The 16153-nt window shown below is 33.1% G+C and overlaps 3 long non-coding RNA genes across 3 annotated transcripts; 1 reads left to right on the top strand and 2 right to left on the bottom strand.

Moving 5' to 3' along the window:
- Positions 1–571: 571 nt before the first annotated feature.
- LOC127150900 (uncharacterized) lies at positions 572–1902 on the top strand. The gene is made up of 3 exons (XR_007823455.1): positions 572–792; positions 1454–1665; positions 1789–1902. It is a non-coding gene; the product is annotated as an uncharacterized LOC127150900 (long non-coding RNA).
- A 3616-nt stretch (positions 1903–5518) lies between these two features.
- Positions 5519–7129, bottom strand: LOC127150898 (uncharacterized). Its single transcript, XR_007823453.1, has 4 exons — positions 7086–7129; positions 6851–6966; positions 6454–6596; positions 5519–5721 (listed from the first exon to the last, which is right to left on the bottom strand). It is a non-coding gene; the product is annotated as an uncharacterized LOC127150898 (long non-coding RNA).
- LOC127150899 (uncharacterized) lies at positions 7128–9125 on the bottom strand. Its single transcript, XR_007823454.1, has 3 exons — positions 8858–9125; positions 7529–7776; positions 7128–7281 (listed from the first exon to the last, which is right to left on the bottom strand). It is a non-coding gene; the product is annotated as an uncharacterized LOC127150899 (long non-coding RNA).
- Between the last annotated feature and the right edge of the window lie 7028 nt (positions 9126–16153).

Below are 16153 nucleotides of genomic sequence, written 5' to 3'. Positions count from 1 at the left end.
CTTCTTCAATAACACTAATCATGGCTGAATGAGGAGGAGATCGCGGCGGCTTTGGCAGAGGCTTCAGTGACAGAGGTCGTAGTAGCGATCGTGGCTGTGGACGCCGTCGTGTTGGCTGTCGTGGCGAAGAGGAGAAGCGGGTTCCAGTCACCAAGCTATTTATAGCCGTGGAGGAGTGGGTTCTAGTCATGCTGGCCGCCGTGACGAAGAGGAGACTGTGGCCGCGACTGCTATTCCGGTGAACTAATATTCTGGTGAGCAAACAAACAAGAACAATGGATGTACATTATCTTACTAAAATCTTTTTCTATCTCGAATTAGTAGATCATTGTTGCAAGGTTGTATATGCAAATTGTTTTATAAAACCTTACTCTCAGAATTGATCAGGTGTAACAAAATACTCCCCTCCCTCTCACTCACCGCTTCACATGGTAGAAACTTGGCTCTCTTTGGACTAGGAAATTTTCACAATTGTTTGAAGAGACCAAAGTTATTCCCGGGTATGGTGTGATATTAAGGATTTGACATTAAAAAATCCACTGTTATCCGAATTCCAGATCTACAGGCTTTACCCCCTTCCTCCTTTCTTTCGTTCTATTACTTTTTATCTTCTCTCTCTCTCTTTCTGTTTGTTCTCTTTATATCGTGGTTGCTAATCCAAATTCGGAGGGAAACGTGAGACGAGGGAGTGCGGGAGTTGATTCAGACGGAGACAGCGCCCCCGCCTTTGTCCTTTTCTTCTTCTTCCTTTTGTCCATTACTTTGGCGTTGCCGTGTGGCCTCTCAGATCAAGTGAGTTGTTTCTGTTCCTCTTCCGGTTTTTTGTTTTTTTAATAATTTCCTAGCACCTCATTCCCATTCTTTTCCTTTTGAGATCTTTATCTAGACATTCATATTTTTTTTCCTGTAGTAGGAAACCTTTTTTAGCGTCTTTGCGTTACTAGGTATTTGTTCTTTTTCCTAATCCGCACATGGGTTTCTTAGATCTGGTCTGAAATCACCATTGTTCTTTACAATATGTTTAATTGAGGATTTTTGTTGAGGTCTGGGGAGTTCGGATAATGCCAATTATTTTGCTCGCCCTATTTATAACAATCTGGCACTATGGAAGGATGCCTTACTTTTTCTTATTTCTCTTCGTGTCTCATGATAATACCCTTCTACTGTGTTTAAGATCTGGAGAACTGAATATTGTTGAGGCTTTCTTTCGAATTTCTTGAATGATTACCAATTCGTTGTGTACCAATGTTCTGCAGTTTTTCCCCCTTCTAATTTCAGTCAAATTTAGAGTCCAAATCCAGGAAAATTGATTAGGGACGTGATGAGGAAGACTATAGTTTGACAAAAAAAAAAAAAAAGGGAAATTTTCATCATAGAAGTACCTCGTACCTGGGGGTTCCCTTCTCCATAGTCCAAAATTTGACAGTTTTCCATTTTGTGTTGGGATCTGCAGAAATTTTGAGGCAAGACTTTCCTTTTGACCGCATCATTTCAATGGAGTTAAACGGCAAATCCATGGTCTCAGAGCCTGCAAATGTTATTTTATTGAACATTATGCTCTAAACTTATCATTTTATGTATTGAAAACATGCCTCTAGGAATCCTTTTGGGAGGCAAAGTCCGAACTTGCTGCTTATGAGAATTTAGTATTTGGAAAAATTAGAGGTTTGTACCTCATTTATCATTGCGATGGAAAATTGATTTTACCTTCCTTCGTTCTTTTCTTTTCTTTTTTTTTAACCATCGAATATTTAAATAACTGAAAACTATTTTGAATTTTTTCTGCAGATGGTATTCTTGTTGCTGCATCACATCCACTGATCAGTTGTGGAGTTGCAACTGGCATGGGTTTCTTAGTCTTTAAAAGTATGATATCATTTATTGATGGGTTTTAATTTGATGATAAGATTTTTTAACGTATAGTTATAAATTAATAGATTCGTTTACTTCAAATGCATTTTTTTCTAATAATTTTTCTATATTTCATATCTTCCAATATTGAGCTCTCTCCGTATTTCTTGCATAAGGTCATTTTCATTCTTTCAAGTGTGAAGTAAACTTTCAATCACTGAAGTTTTCAATTCTTTGTAGTATTCTCTGAAGTGTTTGTTAAATTTGATATAAAATAAGTAGGAATGGATGGATAATGGAACAGTGGGAAAAGAACTATTACATCAGTTCTATTGTTGGTGCTAATAAGAACTACAAGGCGTGGGCATTTTATTTTGTGCAGAATCTCAATGTAAATTTAAGTCTGTTGGATTTGATTTCAAGATGCTACCATTCTGCTTCTTATTTGTATTTGTATTTGATGTGTTTTTTACATCTCTTTGGACTTGGACATTTACTTTTTCCGCATCAAGGGCTCTGATTTCTCACTTATGTATTTTGTGGTCTTGCCTTGGTATAGTTCCCTTTGTGTTTATGGTATAGTTCCCTTTTTCTGCATCAAGAGGTTTAGGTTCCACTGGTATGAATTGCCTCATCTTCGTGCATTCATAGTATTGTATCTTCTTGGGTTACCTTTGCTTTGTAGTTCATGAATTGAGTTTCAACACTTATAATTTGAAGAACGGGGCACTGTAGAATTGATGAAAAAGGAAGGAGAAATGCTCTGTTGCTATGTGAAAAGAAATGGGTAACATTCACTAGGAAGTAGGATTAATTGCTAGAGCTGCGAAAGTAGGTTCGTAGTGCTGAAAATACTAAAATATGTTAACATGTTAATTGAGTTTTTGTTAGATGATCTTGCTGGGTAAAAAAGGTAATCAATTTATTTTTTATTGTTATTATTATTATTTATAGTACCCTTAACTGAGATTCCTATAGATGCTTGGCAGAAACTAAAACTGGGTTTGGTCTGAGTTGATTTGTTCGGAAGTTAGTCTTGATTACTTTGCATTTATATATATTTTTTAGACATAATGGCAACGAAAAGAGAATGTAAAAAAAAAAACATAATTCCGGAATATAATCTTGTTCATCCTTGTTTGCTTTCAAGTTGCATTGAGTTTTACAAGCTTATTTAGGTTCCCCTATTTAGTACCAAATGTATATTAATTCGAAATAGTGTGACAGAAGGGGAAATAGGTCTAGTGATGATGAATGATACATTTTCACTACAAATGAGTACTTGAAGGCCTTTTAACTTTCTTCTTCTTCTTCTTTATGTAATCAATTTTTGTTGGCATAAATGGTGCTCAAGACCTCACTTCCTCGGCAAATGCATATTGTAACAAGGTTCACAGGTCTCAGTGGCTTAGGTTTGTCACTAAACCTTTTGCAACATATGCTGATGGTTAGTTAAATAGTGAAGAACTTGTGGACATAACTGGTTGTATTATAAATAACATTGTGTTTTGAACCTAATTGGGAGACCCTTTGAACTTTCTGTGTGTATTATATGTGGTGTAAATGAAAGTCAATGATTTTGGCTGTTAATTCCTCCCTTTTCAGGGGACCCTTTCTTTCTCCTATGAGTCCCCACAGGCTATAGAACTGCTTATTACTATGCTTGACATGTTTGTTTGCAATAATGGAGATGATATCAGATTAAATGGTTTATTTTGATATTGCTTGTAGAATGATTGAAGTCATCAGATTGAAAGCTAAGCGATTGTCTAGATAGCCAGGCAATCGTTGAAGGTTGAAAACTGAGAAGACGTTTAGGATTTCTTATTTGTATTAGGATCTTGTTTCATGTACTATTGTAGAATGTATATATAAACACAATATTAAGTTTTCATTTTGTGTATTTGTAAAAGATAAATATCGTAGTTTCTAAAATAATATTAATTTGTTGGAGCGAGAAAAAAATATTTATCTATATGGATTCAATGTTGGTTTATAAAAAATGGACAATAATACAACAATTAAATAAATATAAATTTCTAAAAATGGACAAAAACAAGCCTTTGATGTCGGTTTTAAACTGACATTATTGGCCTCTTTAATGTCGGTTTTAAAACGACATCATAGCCCAATCGACATTAAAGGGCTTCAATAACACTATCAAAGATGTCGGTTTAAAACCGACATTAAAGCCAAACCGACATTAAAGGGCTTCAATAACACTATCAAAGATGTCGGTTGAAAACCGACATTAAAGGCCTTTAATGTCGTTTTTAAACCGACATTAAAGAGGCCTTTAATGTCGTTTTTAAACCGAGATTAAAGTCCAACCGACATTAAAGGCCTTTAATAACGCTCGCAAAGATGTCGGTTGTCAAGTGACATTAAAGCCCTTTAATGTCGGTTTTAAACCGACATTAAAGGTCAAATTTCTTGTAGTGTTAAAATCATTTTTGCCATGTTCAATGTCAGGTTCAAAATCTACTGATAGATGTTAAGACAACTAGGTGAAAATGTTCGGATGTAGCTACTGACCCATCATATAAAACAAATATCAAGTTCAAAACCACTCGAAATTATAATTAATTTTACAACTTAAAATTAATTTAATATTTCATTCTATTCTTAAATAATGTAGTTTTCTTAATAATTGAATTTAGTTTAAAAGATAATGATGTTTTAGGATGATATTAAAAATGAAAAAAAAGTGATTTTTAATAATTTTAAAATGGCACCCAATCTTGTTCTTGGTACAACATCTGTCATATAATTCTCATAGAAAATATACAACACGAATTACCACAATAACTTTTTTTAAATATAAAATTTAGAGACCATAAAGTTGTACAGCTTAATTACGAAGTTTTCCAATTTATAACCATTTGCTTTTTTTTTTTTTTTTTCGTTTTTTATTTTAAAAATTAAACTTATGAAAACTACTTCCATGTGCAAGTTTGTTAGGTTTACTTATTTCAATTTATAAAATCAAATAAAATTATGAAAACTAAAATCAAGTAGATTCAGTTTGATAATCCACGGTTTCATAACCATTGGACTTTTTGTTGATGACATTTTTAAAAATAGAAAAATAAATCAAAATATTTATAAACTATAGCAAAATTTTAGATTTTATCAACTATAGAAATTTATCACTAGAAGAAATTTGGCCTTTAATGTCGGTTTAAAACCGACATTAAAGGGCTTTAATGTCACTTGACAACCGACATCTTTGCGAGCGTTATTAAAGGCCTTTAATGTCGGTTTAAAAACGACATTAAAGGCCCCTTTAATGTCGGTTTAAAAACGACATTAAAGGCCTTTAATGTCAGTTTTCAACCGACATCTTTGATAGTGTTATTGAAGCCCTTTAATGTCGGTTGAGCTTTAATGTCGGTTTTAAACCGACATCTTTGATAATGTTATTGAAGCCCTTTAATGTCAATTGGGCTATGATGTCGTTTTAAAACCGACATTAAAGAGGCCAATAATGTCAGTTTAAAACCGACATTAAAGACTTGTTGTCCATTTTTAGAAATTTATATTTATTTAATTCTTGTATTATTGTCCATTTTTTATAAACCAACATTGAATCCATATAGATAAATATTTTTTCTTGCTCCAACGAATCAATAAAATTAATATTATTTTAGAAACTATAATATTTATCTTTCACATTTGTATACACAAAATGAAAACTTAATATTGTGTTTATATATACATTTTACAACAGTATATGAAAAAAGATCCTAATACAAGAGGTAAATAAGAAAAATTCTAAACGTCTTCTCAATCTTCAATCTTCAACCTTCAATGATCGCCTGGCTATCTACACAATTGCTCAGCTTTCAACCCGATATAACTTCAATCATTCTACAAACAATACCAAAACAAAGCTAAACGTGAGGTATTTAAACATTGAGGTAGAATATATGCATCTAATAAGTAGTTAAATTCACTTATTAATCACATCAAAACAAGGAGATTAGGTAGAAAAAAGAACTCGAAATATAACGTGATCCTATATATGTAACTCCAAAAGTCCAAAATGAACATAGAAATTAAAGAAATTGCAAATAATTAAACCCAAAATTTACTAACTCCAAAGTCTAAAATTAACATATAGAGATTAAAGACATTGCAGATGAACTAAACCCAAATTTTACTGACTCCAATGTCCAAAATTAACTTATAGAAATTAAAGACATTGCAAATGAATTAAACTCAAAGTTTAGTAACTTCAAAGTTCAAAGTTAACATAAAAATTAAAGAAATTGCAACATCGGCAATAACAAAGTTACCACTAGTACTCCTAGTCTGCATTGTCCATTTTAGCATCATCCATAACAGCTCGTCCAACAATAGTAGCAGAAAAAATCCAAAAGAAAAAACACAACCCAGTATTGAGTACCATTTAGTTAGATTATATAAGGAAGTTGGTTTATTGTGGAATATAAGACTAACGCTCCCTTTCAATGAGAAAACAAGCATTTTTCCACAAAATGGATGCACACACAAACAGAAAAAATTCAAAAGAAAAAACACGACCTAGTCCACATAAAAAAGAAACAAATGAAAAGGAGGAAAGTGAAAGAAAAATGGTACCTCAGAGACGTGAGTGTTGTAAGAAGCCCGAGTGGTAGAGAATGAAGAAAAGAGAAGAGCAGGGTTGTTCCTTTGAACTAATTTGAAGTTGGGACAAAATTTGAGTCCACCCATCTTCCTCCACAAAATATTCATCTTCTTTTCTAATATTTTCAATTTTTCAAAAAGGAAAAAAAAATATAGAAATAAAAGTAAATCAGTATATAAAAAAAGAAACAATTCATCATACCAACTTAGTACTCCTTAGTATCTCAATTATCCTTCAAGATAACTAATGACAGCTTCTTTCTTCTAACGATGAAATTATGATATAGCTGAATCAATACAAGCTATAGTACGTATCAATGAACGTGAGGAGAAAAGATTTCTCAGTTGAAAGAGAGAAAGAGGAATATACCAGAAAGATAAAGAAGGAATTGGTGGTGTCATTCCAAAAATGGGCTGTTTATTATGAACCAAATTTGGAACATCGCACTGTCCACGTTCAACCAAAGCCTTCTCATTTTCCTTTACCTAAAATTTTCAAAGTACATGAACATATTACATTCTTAGAGGCTATTCAACAATATTAAATTACTTCAATTAATTTATATATAGCACTGAAAATATATAGGACATAATTAATTTTATACCTTATTTGCTAGCTGCCTGTTCTCCTCTTGCAATGCCTTTTCCTACAATCATTTTATGAACCAAATTTTACACCATGGAAAATAAAAAATTATAGTCCTGTATGCATAATTAATGAAGCCAAAACATTAATTACTCTAAAACTAAGTTATTCATCTTTTTGTGCAATATTGAAATAGATTCTTGCATTCGTTGGTTCTGCAACAAAGTAACCCCAAAATCATTTGCATCTATTATATATGAGCAATATATAAAAGAACTCTCACAAATTTATAAAGAAGATGTTAATGAAATATCAATAAAGTATTTTATTTGGATATATATATATATATTCCTAAATAGTGAACAATTATCGGTTCTACAAACTGATGCCAATGCTGTATGAAGAAATTATATTGGTGTAATTCATTACAATAAAACACAGCATATGCAAAATGAAACTTACATTCCCCAGTGAACTTTTTTCATCAGTGGTGCCTCCAAACTGAACTTTTCCATCCCCCACGTCTCCCTTGGACTTGTATTCAATCACTTTCGCATGCTTCTCATCAACATTTCCACCATTATCTTCTTCCTTCACTCGATCCTCAAACCGCTTTCGGTCCCTCCTTGCCCTACCACCCAAGCTTGCTCCATCGTCTTTGACTCTTTTTCACCGTCAGCAAATCTCCTCCGCTTCTTTTTCTCGTCCATCTTAGATGAAGAATATAAATATTAACCAAAACCTTTTAGTTCAATAACAAAAGAAATAAATAATACAATGATACAATATGTTTCCTATGTTAAAACCAACATTCCTTAGGAGTTTGCATCTTTCGAACAACCTATATTCACAAAAATAATACTAAAAAACCAAACAAAACGCTCACTCAATGTATAAGAAAAAGAGACTTTTACGAGACATTTCATCAAACATCTTATGAGCATAAACTAATAACTCAAGAATGCATCTTCCTCATCTTTTCACATAGCACAAGGTGAAATCTAAATTCCACTAGCAAATGAAAAATGTATACATGGTTATACCTAAACTTGTTATCATTTGTTATCAAGAGTTGTTATCATTTGTAAACTTGTTGTGAATTGTATTGTAGGTGACTGGGGTTGAAGCTCTAAAGGACTTTTCAGGTCATTTTTTCAGCCCATATGAACCAACAACCAGCAGAGATTCAATAGAAGAATTGGAGAGGAAAATATCAACGTTGAAGCAGCAACTGAATGATGTTAAAACTGAGCTTGATAGAATTAGAAAAGGGAAGCAAAAGGCGTAGAGCCCCCACTACACCCTTTCTTTTCCCCAACTCCCTATTTTCCTTTGTCTTTTGTTTTTATTCGTTCATCTTTTCTTTGAATTTATTTTTCGAGAATTATAATCTCGAAAGTGGCATCCCAGGTTAAACAATGCTGCGTAGGCTGCTTTTCAATTAGCTTTTATTTATTTTGGAGTATTTTCTGGTGTATCCATTTTCTGGTTAATATATAGTTGTTCATTCATTGTTCCATTTTCTTCATCTTTTGTTTTCAAGTTTTATTTCCTAATGGTAGCTGACATTACGAGAGACCATTCCAAAATTGAGCTTGTAATTTAAATAAGACTGAAACCTTCGAGATTCCTTGTTTTCATTCTCATCATTTATCATGAGGCTGTAGAACAAAAAAAGTCCACCTCCACTTGGAAATTAAATTGCAAAGAACTCCAAAGAACCAGAACTTAAATCGCAAAAAAAAAAAAAAAAAAAAAAAAAAAGAGAAAAAAAAGAAAAAGAAAACTTACCAAAAACGGTGTTAATCGGGTTCATGGCGACCTGATTCTTAGCTGCATCACCGATCAAGCGCTCAGAGTCGGTGAAAGCAACATACGACGGCGTCGTCCTGTTGCCCTGATCGTTGGCAATGATCTCAACTCGATCATGCTGCCACACACCGACGCAAGAGTACGTAGTTCCAAGATCGATTCCGATCGCCGGACCTTCTCCTTTACCGGCCACAGTAAATCTTCAAATCGTCGATGGAAAAAAGAATCATCCAAGAAAATTTGATTGGTGGCTGCAGAATTTAGGGTTAGAAGATTTCAAAGTTATAAAGAGGAAAAAGAAGAGAGGAGGAGAATTTATATAGAAACCTTTAAGGAAAAAGAAAAGGTAAAGTAAGAGAGAGGAAACTTGATTTTTTACCAAATTAAAAAAAATAAAAAAGAAATTACAAAGGGGCTTTAATGTCGGTTTTCAAAAGGGGGTCGTTTAATGTCGGTTTTAAACCGACATTAAAGCTCCTTCTTTAATGTCGGTTTAAAACCGACATTATACATCCGCCTTTTGAAAACCGACATTAAAGCCCATTTTTCATTTTTTCCACCCGACATTAAAGGCCAGATTTAGTGTATAGACTTCTATCATTGTCTATAATGACGCTGATATAAGCATATCACTATTTGTCAATATTTATTATATTTTGTTAAATTTGCTATTTTTGACAATTATCTTTTTTGTTATTAGTTTCTGAAAATTATACTAAAGCCAATGTTTTGAAACACTAAAACAAAAATTTAAAACTAAAAAGATTTTCTTAAAAAAATAAAAGTAGTTTTTATAAACTTATTTTGTTTTTGTTAGAATTTGAACTCTTAAATTTAAGTAAAGATGTAAATCATGGTATGTGTTCACATGAGATTTATGAAGAAATTTAATTTGTGGAGTTGAACTTGAGTTGATGTTGTATTTATGTTGATTTGATGCAATGTGATTCGATCTCTAGAATATGATCCTCCGATTCTCTCTCAATTGGATGATTACGTTTGTATTTGAAGTTGGAGTCTTGGAAGAAAACATGTATCTTAAGGAGTTAGGAGAATTCTCTCGACCTTTTAGAGTAAAAAATTTTCAACCTCTACAAAGGAGAGTAAAAAATTTTCAACCTCTACAAAGGAAGAGAACTCCTCTATTTATATGGTGGCTTTTTATGGTCTTGGGCCTAGTTACCTTGATTAAATTAAGTTTATTTTTTGACTCAATTGAATTTTAGCCTAAGTAAATAATATTTAATTGAACCAAAATAATTAACTCGATCCAACGGTCATAATAAAGATATGTGAATCAGAATTGACCAATTTATATCTTTAATTTTAATTTGAGATACATGTCAATTTTTTAGTTAATCCCAAATTCAATTATTTTAGTAAATGATGTGACAATTTGTGATTGGTTACAAAATTTCTTATTCAAAGGTGTGAGATTGAGGAGAAAATATATTTAATTTTCAAAAACCAAGAGCAAAAAATGAAATAATTAACATACGAGACATTAGTTTTTCTTTTTAATTTTATAAATCAAGCTCATAGATACTACTTTCTATTGCTATTGTTACTTTATTTGTTATCTACTTTGGAGTTAACATTGAAAACTAAAAATGTTATAAACCCTATTTAATGTAACTATTTGATTTTTTTAAAACTAAGTCTATAAAAACTACTTCTATCTATTAAAATATTTCTTTCATTTTGTAGATGTTAGGAGTTTTAGTTTCAAGATTCAAGCCAAATTTCACCTACTAAAAAAAATGTTTATAAGAATGCATCCACTCACAAAAGATGAAAACCATGGTTAAAAGCTCGTGAGAAGACAACATTTTTTCCAAAAAGACAAAAATAAAATTTTATCAAATGGAGCGAAAATTTTTAAAAAGGAAAACTTTCATAAATATAACAAACAGATAAAATATTTACGGTCTGTGTAACAAAGATCATATAGTTAACAATTTTTTTAAATATTTCATGTTTGCCCTTTCCTTTTATCGTCTTTCTTCTCCCTCTTTCTTCACTCTTCATCTGCAAATTTATCATTTGCGAATTTTTTCGTCTTTCTTTTCATCGCCTTTCTTCTTTTCTTCTTCTTTTTTTTCTAAACTGTTATTTGGTTTAAGATTGTGTATTAAATATAAAAGATCTTTCTTTTCAAACTTTTATTTGGTTGTTCACAAGATGATGTTACTAAATATAAATATAAAAGATTTGAAAAAAAATGTCATTTAGATTTGGCTACCAAAATCTAAACGATTGTGTATAAAAAATTGCAAAATTTAAAAAATCGTGTATAAAGATTCTTGAAAAAAATCATTTAGATTGGAGTAGCCAAATGTAAACGATCGTGTAAAAAAATATAAAAATCATCGTGTAGATAAATCTAAACGGTTGTATACCAAAATTTGAGCAAAATCTAAACAATTGTGTAACCAAATTTAAACGTCACCAAGTTAAACGATAGTGTACCAAACAATAGCCAAATCTAAACGATCGTGTACCAAATATATTATGCTAGTGTTGTTGACGGCGTGGTTGACGAGACATTTTTGGTATTTTCTACGATGAGCCTGTGAGCTTTTTCCATTTTCGGAATTATTCTATACGGTGTAATTATTTTTCCACTTTGTTATATTTTTGAAAAAGCCCCTTTTAAAAACGTCTCCAAATTTGAAAGAGATAAAAACCATGGTAAATGTAAGTTAGAAAGCAACCACAATTTTCAAAATAAATAAATAAATAAACTATTAAAGTTATAGACACTACTTGCAATTCTAAATTTTTTTCTTTGCTATCTACTTTTTACCAAATAGTTTAATAAATAAAGGGAAATTTTCATAAATATAACAAACTACTAAAATATTTACGGCATCTGTAACAAAACCTATAAGATTAGTCATTTTTTAAATATTTTAGGTTTGCCCTTCTATCTTTCTTCTTCTCTTTGCGATTTTTTTATCGTATTTCTTTCTTTACTTTACTTTTTTCTTTCGCTGCGATTTCTTTTCATCTTTCTTATTTTTCTCTTCTTATTTTTACGTCGTTTAGATTTGAGTAACCAAATTTATTTCTTTTTATCGCCTTTCTTTGTTTTTTTCCTTGCTTTTCCTCTCTTTTTTTACGTCGTTTAGATTGGGTAACCAAATCTAATTTCTTTATATCGTATTTTTTCTTTCTTATTTTTTTTCACTGCGTGCATTGTATTTCTTTTTTTTTTTTTTTTTTTTTTTTTTTTTTTTTTTTTTACGTTGTTTAGATTAGGGTAACCAAATCTAAAAGATCGTGTAAAAAGAATCTTGAAAAAATTGTTTAACAAAATCTAGAAGATCGTGTACCAAATTTTGAAAAAAGAATCATTTAGACTTGGGGTAGTCAAATCTAAACGATTGTGTAACCAAATCTAAATGATCGTGTAATCCAATTAATTAAACGACCGTGTAACCAAATTAAACAATAGAATTGAAAAAAAAAACAAATCATTTAGATTTTGGCTATCCAAATCTAAACGATTGTGTACCAAACAATAGCCAAATCTAAACGATCGTGTACCAAATATATTACGCGCGTTACCTAATATATATGCGCGTTGTTGACAGGACATTTTTGGTATTTTTTATTGTGGGTCTGTGGGCTTTTTCCGTTTTTAGAATTGTTTTATACGGTGTAAATATTTTACCGTTTTATTATATTTTCGAAAAGACCAAAAAACCAAACTAAATTTTGGAAGCTAAAAAGAAAAACAGCTTTTAAAATTAATTTTTGTTTTTAGAATTCGACTAAAAGAATTCAATCATTATATCAAAGAAAAATTCACATTATGGTAAAAAGTAAAAAAAAATATCAAAAGACAAAATGATTATCAAACAAGTCGTAAATAGCTATAGATTTGTAGTTTTCAAAATCTTATTATGTTTTTAGAATTTGAATAAAAGTTTAAGTGTTTTTATTGGATAAAAAAGAATTAAAAGAAAAACGAAGGGAAGGTAAGGGTTATGAAAGAGTAATATGTGCTAAGGTTGATCTTTGATCCTACTGATTCGATGTGCTTTGGGTTATCCAACTTTTCGTTCTCCTTTGTTTCTTTTACTTTATATTTATTTATTTATTATTTATTTTATTACCACTTTTTATTATTCACTCTTTAATTCTTTATTCTTGTTTACTAGAGAAAGGAAAAGACAAAAGAAAAAAGAAACAGAAAACAAAAAAGAAATCGTGTGCATTATAAATATATTTTGTTTTTTATTAAAATGGGACGTCTTTGCTTTTAATTATAGAAGTGTTTATTTGGTTAAAGTATACTTTTTCATTCCTAAATTTTCATATATGTAACAATTTAGTAATTAAACTTAAATTAACAACTATTTAGTTCCTATATATCAAATTCATACAAATTTAATTTCTATGTTTTAGATTCTTTTTTTTTTCAGAATTTAGTTCCTCTAATCATAAAATTTGTGTTAAAGTATCAACTTTTATTAAATAATGATTTAATTTTTATAATATGTAAATAAAATTTGATTCTTTATTAAAATTAAGAAATTTTATTAAATGTTAATTATATTTTACAACGTACTAACATCGTTAATCATGATCCAAATCTACTCTCATGGAAGTTAAACCTTTAGGGTACGGTTGAGGGAAGAGTTGATTTAGGGAAGGGTTAGTGTTATGATAAAACTAGTGTTATGTTAAACCTAGTTTTATCATAACCCTTGTTCGAGGGAAGGGTATAGAAATGTAGTTTTATGATAATATGTGTTTGGGGGAAGCGTTAGGTGGGAAGAGTTAATGGGGATTTTATGATAAAATGTGTTTGGGGGAAGGGTTAGGTGGGAAGGATTAATGAGGATTTTATGATAAGCAAATAAGAAGTAACCCAGGTCGGTACAAACATAAACTATCTCGTGATGTCTCGTAGGAGGACTCTACAAAATCTCTCCCTCTCATCCTCAGGCATGAGTACGAAACCCTGAAGGTCGTCCATACGAGACAGAAGATGCCTTTGCAATAGCGCCCTATCCAAACTCGTTAGTTCTGGCATCTCACGCAATATGCGGAAGAATTCCTTGCGCACATGGTTGTCATTTGCGAGGGTGTGTGCAGACCACTCCGCAATCATTCTAAGTTGCTCGTTTGTTTGGTCGAGTGCCAGATGTATGCTTTCAACATCCAAGTCTCGCTGACTTCCCCTCTTCCTCTTGGATCCACTCGATCCGGTCCTATCCTCTGAAGCGCGAGAAGGTCGGGATGCACGTACATCGTCCTGCGAGAGGTCAATCCCCTGGCTGTACATGGGCAGGAACTCCTCGTTTCCATCCCCCATATCAAATCTTTCATACCCGCCAGGCTCGTTAGACCCCACGTTGGCGAATGTCTCAGCGAACCGACCCGTCGTCCTATCGCGACCGAACACATATGTAAGTTTGTCGTAATACGGGAACAGTTTGTTCAGGAGTCCCTTCGCTGCAGGATGCGACTACGGGGAAAAAAATTTCACTTATGAGTACTGATGGAAAAATTGTTAAGTAAATGTACATTGCGAACGTTGTGTGACGTTTATAATATTTTTCTTACCCTAACCAAATTATCAAATAATTCTTTCTCCGCAATGATACATTTCTCTTCATCGTTCCACCCAAAGCCACTGCACGCTGGCCCGCGCATTTCGACGATGGCCTTGAATGTCCGCTTCAATGTCTTAATTCTACAGTCAATTACAGTCGTTGCGCGGACCTGATATCCAGGTAGTTTCTTCGCCATCATGCGTACCAACTGGGCGAGGTAACCTGGCCGGAACGTACCATTATCCGATTTCCATCCCCCATTGACACCAACTCTATTAAACACTCCACAAGAGTGCCCTCCTCCTCCTTTGTTCAGACATGTCTCGGGGCACGGTTTGAGGTTGATATTATGAGAATCACAAATTACAAGGAATACATGGAGTACGTTAGTAATTTCACAATTTCACATTTGATAGTCACAAACAAAAGGCATGCGTACATTTCATATGCAACAGTATATTTTATAGGTGTTAGAAATTCGCATACAATCGATGACTTGTAATGTAAAATTGTCTTATCTAAGCGTTACGCAACTGCCAATCAGTGAACATCGATTCGGCTAGTTCGTCGCGCCACTGAGACCACTCTTTTGTCGTCTCAATATACTGAATGTCTTCTGAAGTAGTGGTCATCGCGTATGTGGAGTCTCCCTCATCCACGTCGTCGCAATATGTCATTTTTCTGTTGATCAAATTGTGGAGCAAGCAACATGCTAGTATGGTGCGACACTGGACTTGCAGGGGATAGTAGGACTTCCCACGAAGAATGGCCCAACGACCCTTAAGAACACCAAAGGCGCGCTCAATAACATTCATTGCCGAGGAGTGCTTCATGTTGAAGTATTTCTTAGCATTTGTTGGTGCATTTCCTCCACCACGCCACTCTTGCAAATGGTATCGCTAGCCTCTGTACGGGGCCAGAAACCCCTCCGCGTTTTGATAACCCGCATCGCAAAGATAATAATATCCTGTTATTAAAATACTGTTTAAGCTCTTCGAATAGGTAAGTAGAAAGTGGCGTTGTTTTATTATAAATAAGATATACCCTTTGGCACTTGTAGTCCATTTTCTCGTGACAGGGCATCACGTAGAATTCGCGAGTCTGTCGTCGATCCTTCCCAACCGGCGAGGACATAAACGAAATCTCCTTTCGTGTCGCACACGCCGAGTACGTTTGTGGTAATTTCCCCCTTACGCGTTCTGAATGTAGGCCGATCTGTTGCGGGGACGTTCACCTTTATGTACGTCCCGTCTAATGCGCCAAGGCAATTCTGCAAGTTGTAATAAACACGCCGATATAAGTGCCATGTACATTAAGGTCAAATACATTAAACTTGTACCATGCCCACCTCGAAACACTTCCAACGTTGATCATTGCAGTTGTTTGTCACCGGAACAGGTCGCTTTATCAACTCCTCGTATAGTCGGACGACAACCAATAGTACAAGGTTAAAATGTCGCGATACTGTCTCACTGGACCGTACAAATTCCCTTTAAATTACGCAGTTCTTCACGTCATGGGCAAGGACGTGCAAGAACATTGCTACCATTTTCTCAACGTCGACAATCTCGGTGGACGAAAGACCAGATACAGTCTGAAGTAAATGACATAGAATTGCGAATGTTCGTCTGTCTATTCGCGTGCTTTGGCGATACACAAGATCTGACTCGTGTATCATGCGAAAGTATGCAAGCTGCCTTATTCTATG

The sequence above is a fragment of the Cucumis melo genome, chromosome 9 (genome assembly GCF_025177605.1).
Source record: "Cucumis melo cultivar AY chromosome 9, USDA_Cmelo_AY_1.0, whole genome shotgun sequence".
In the NCBI taxonomy this organism is placed as follows: domain Eukaryota; kingdom Viridiplantae; phylum Streptophyta; class Magnoliopsida; order Cucurbitales; family Cucurbitaceae; genus Cucumis; species Cucumis melo.
Note: the sequence above shows the minus strand (reverse complement) of the source record. Positions and strands in the feature narration are given on the sequence as shown.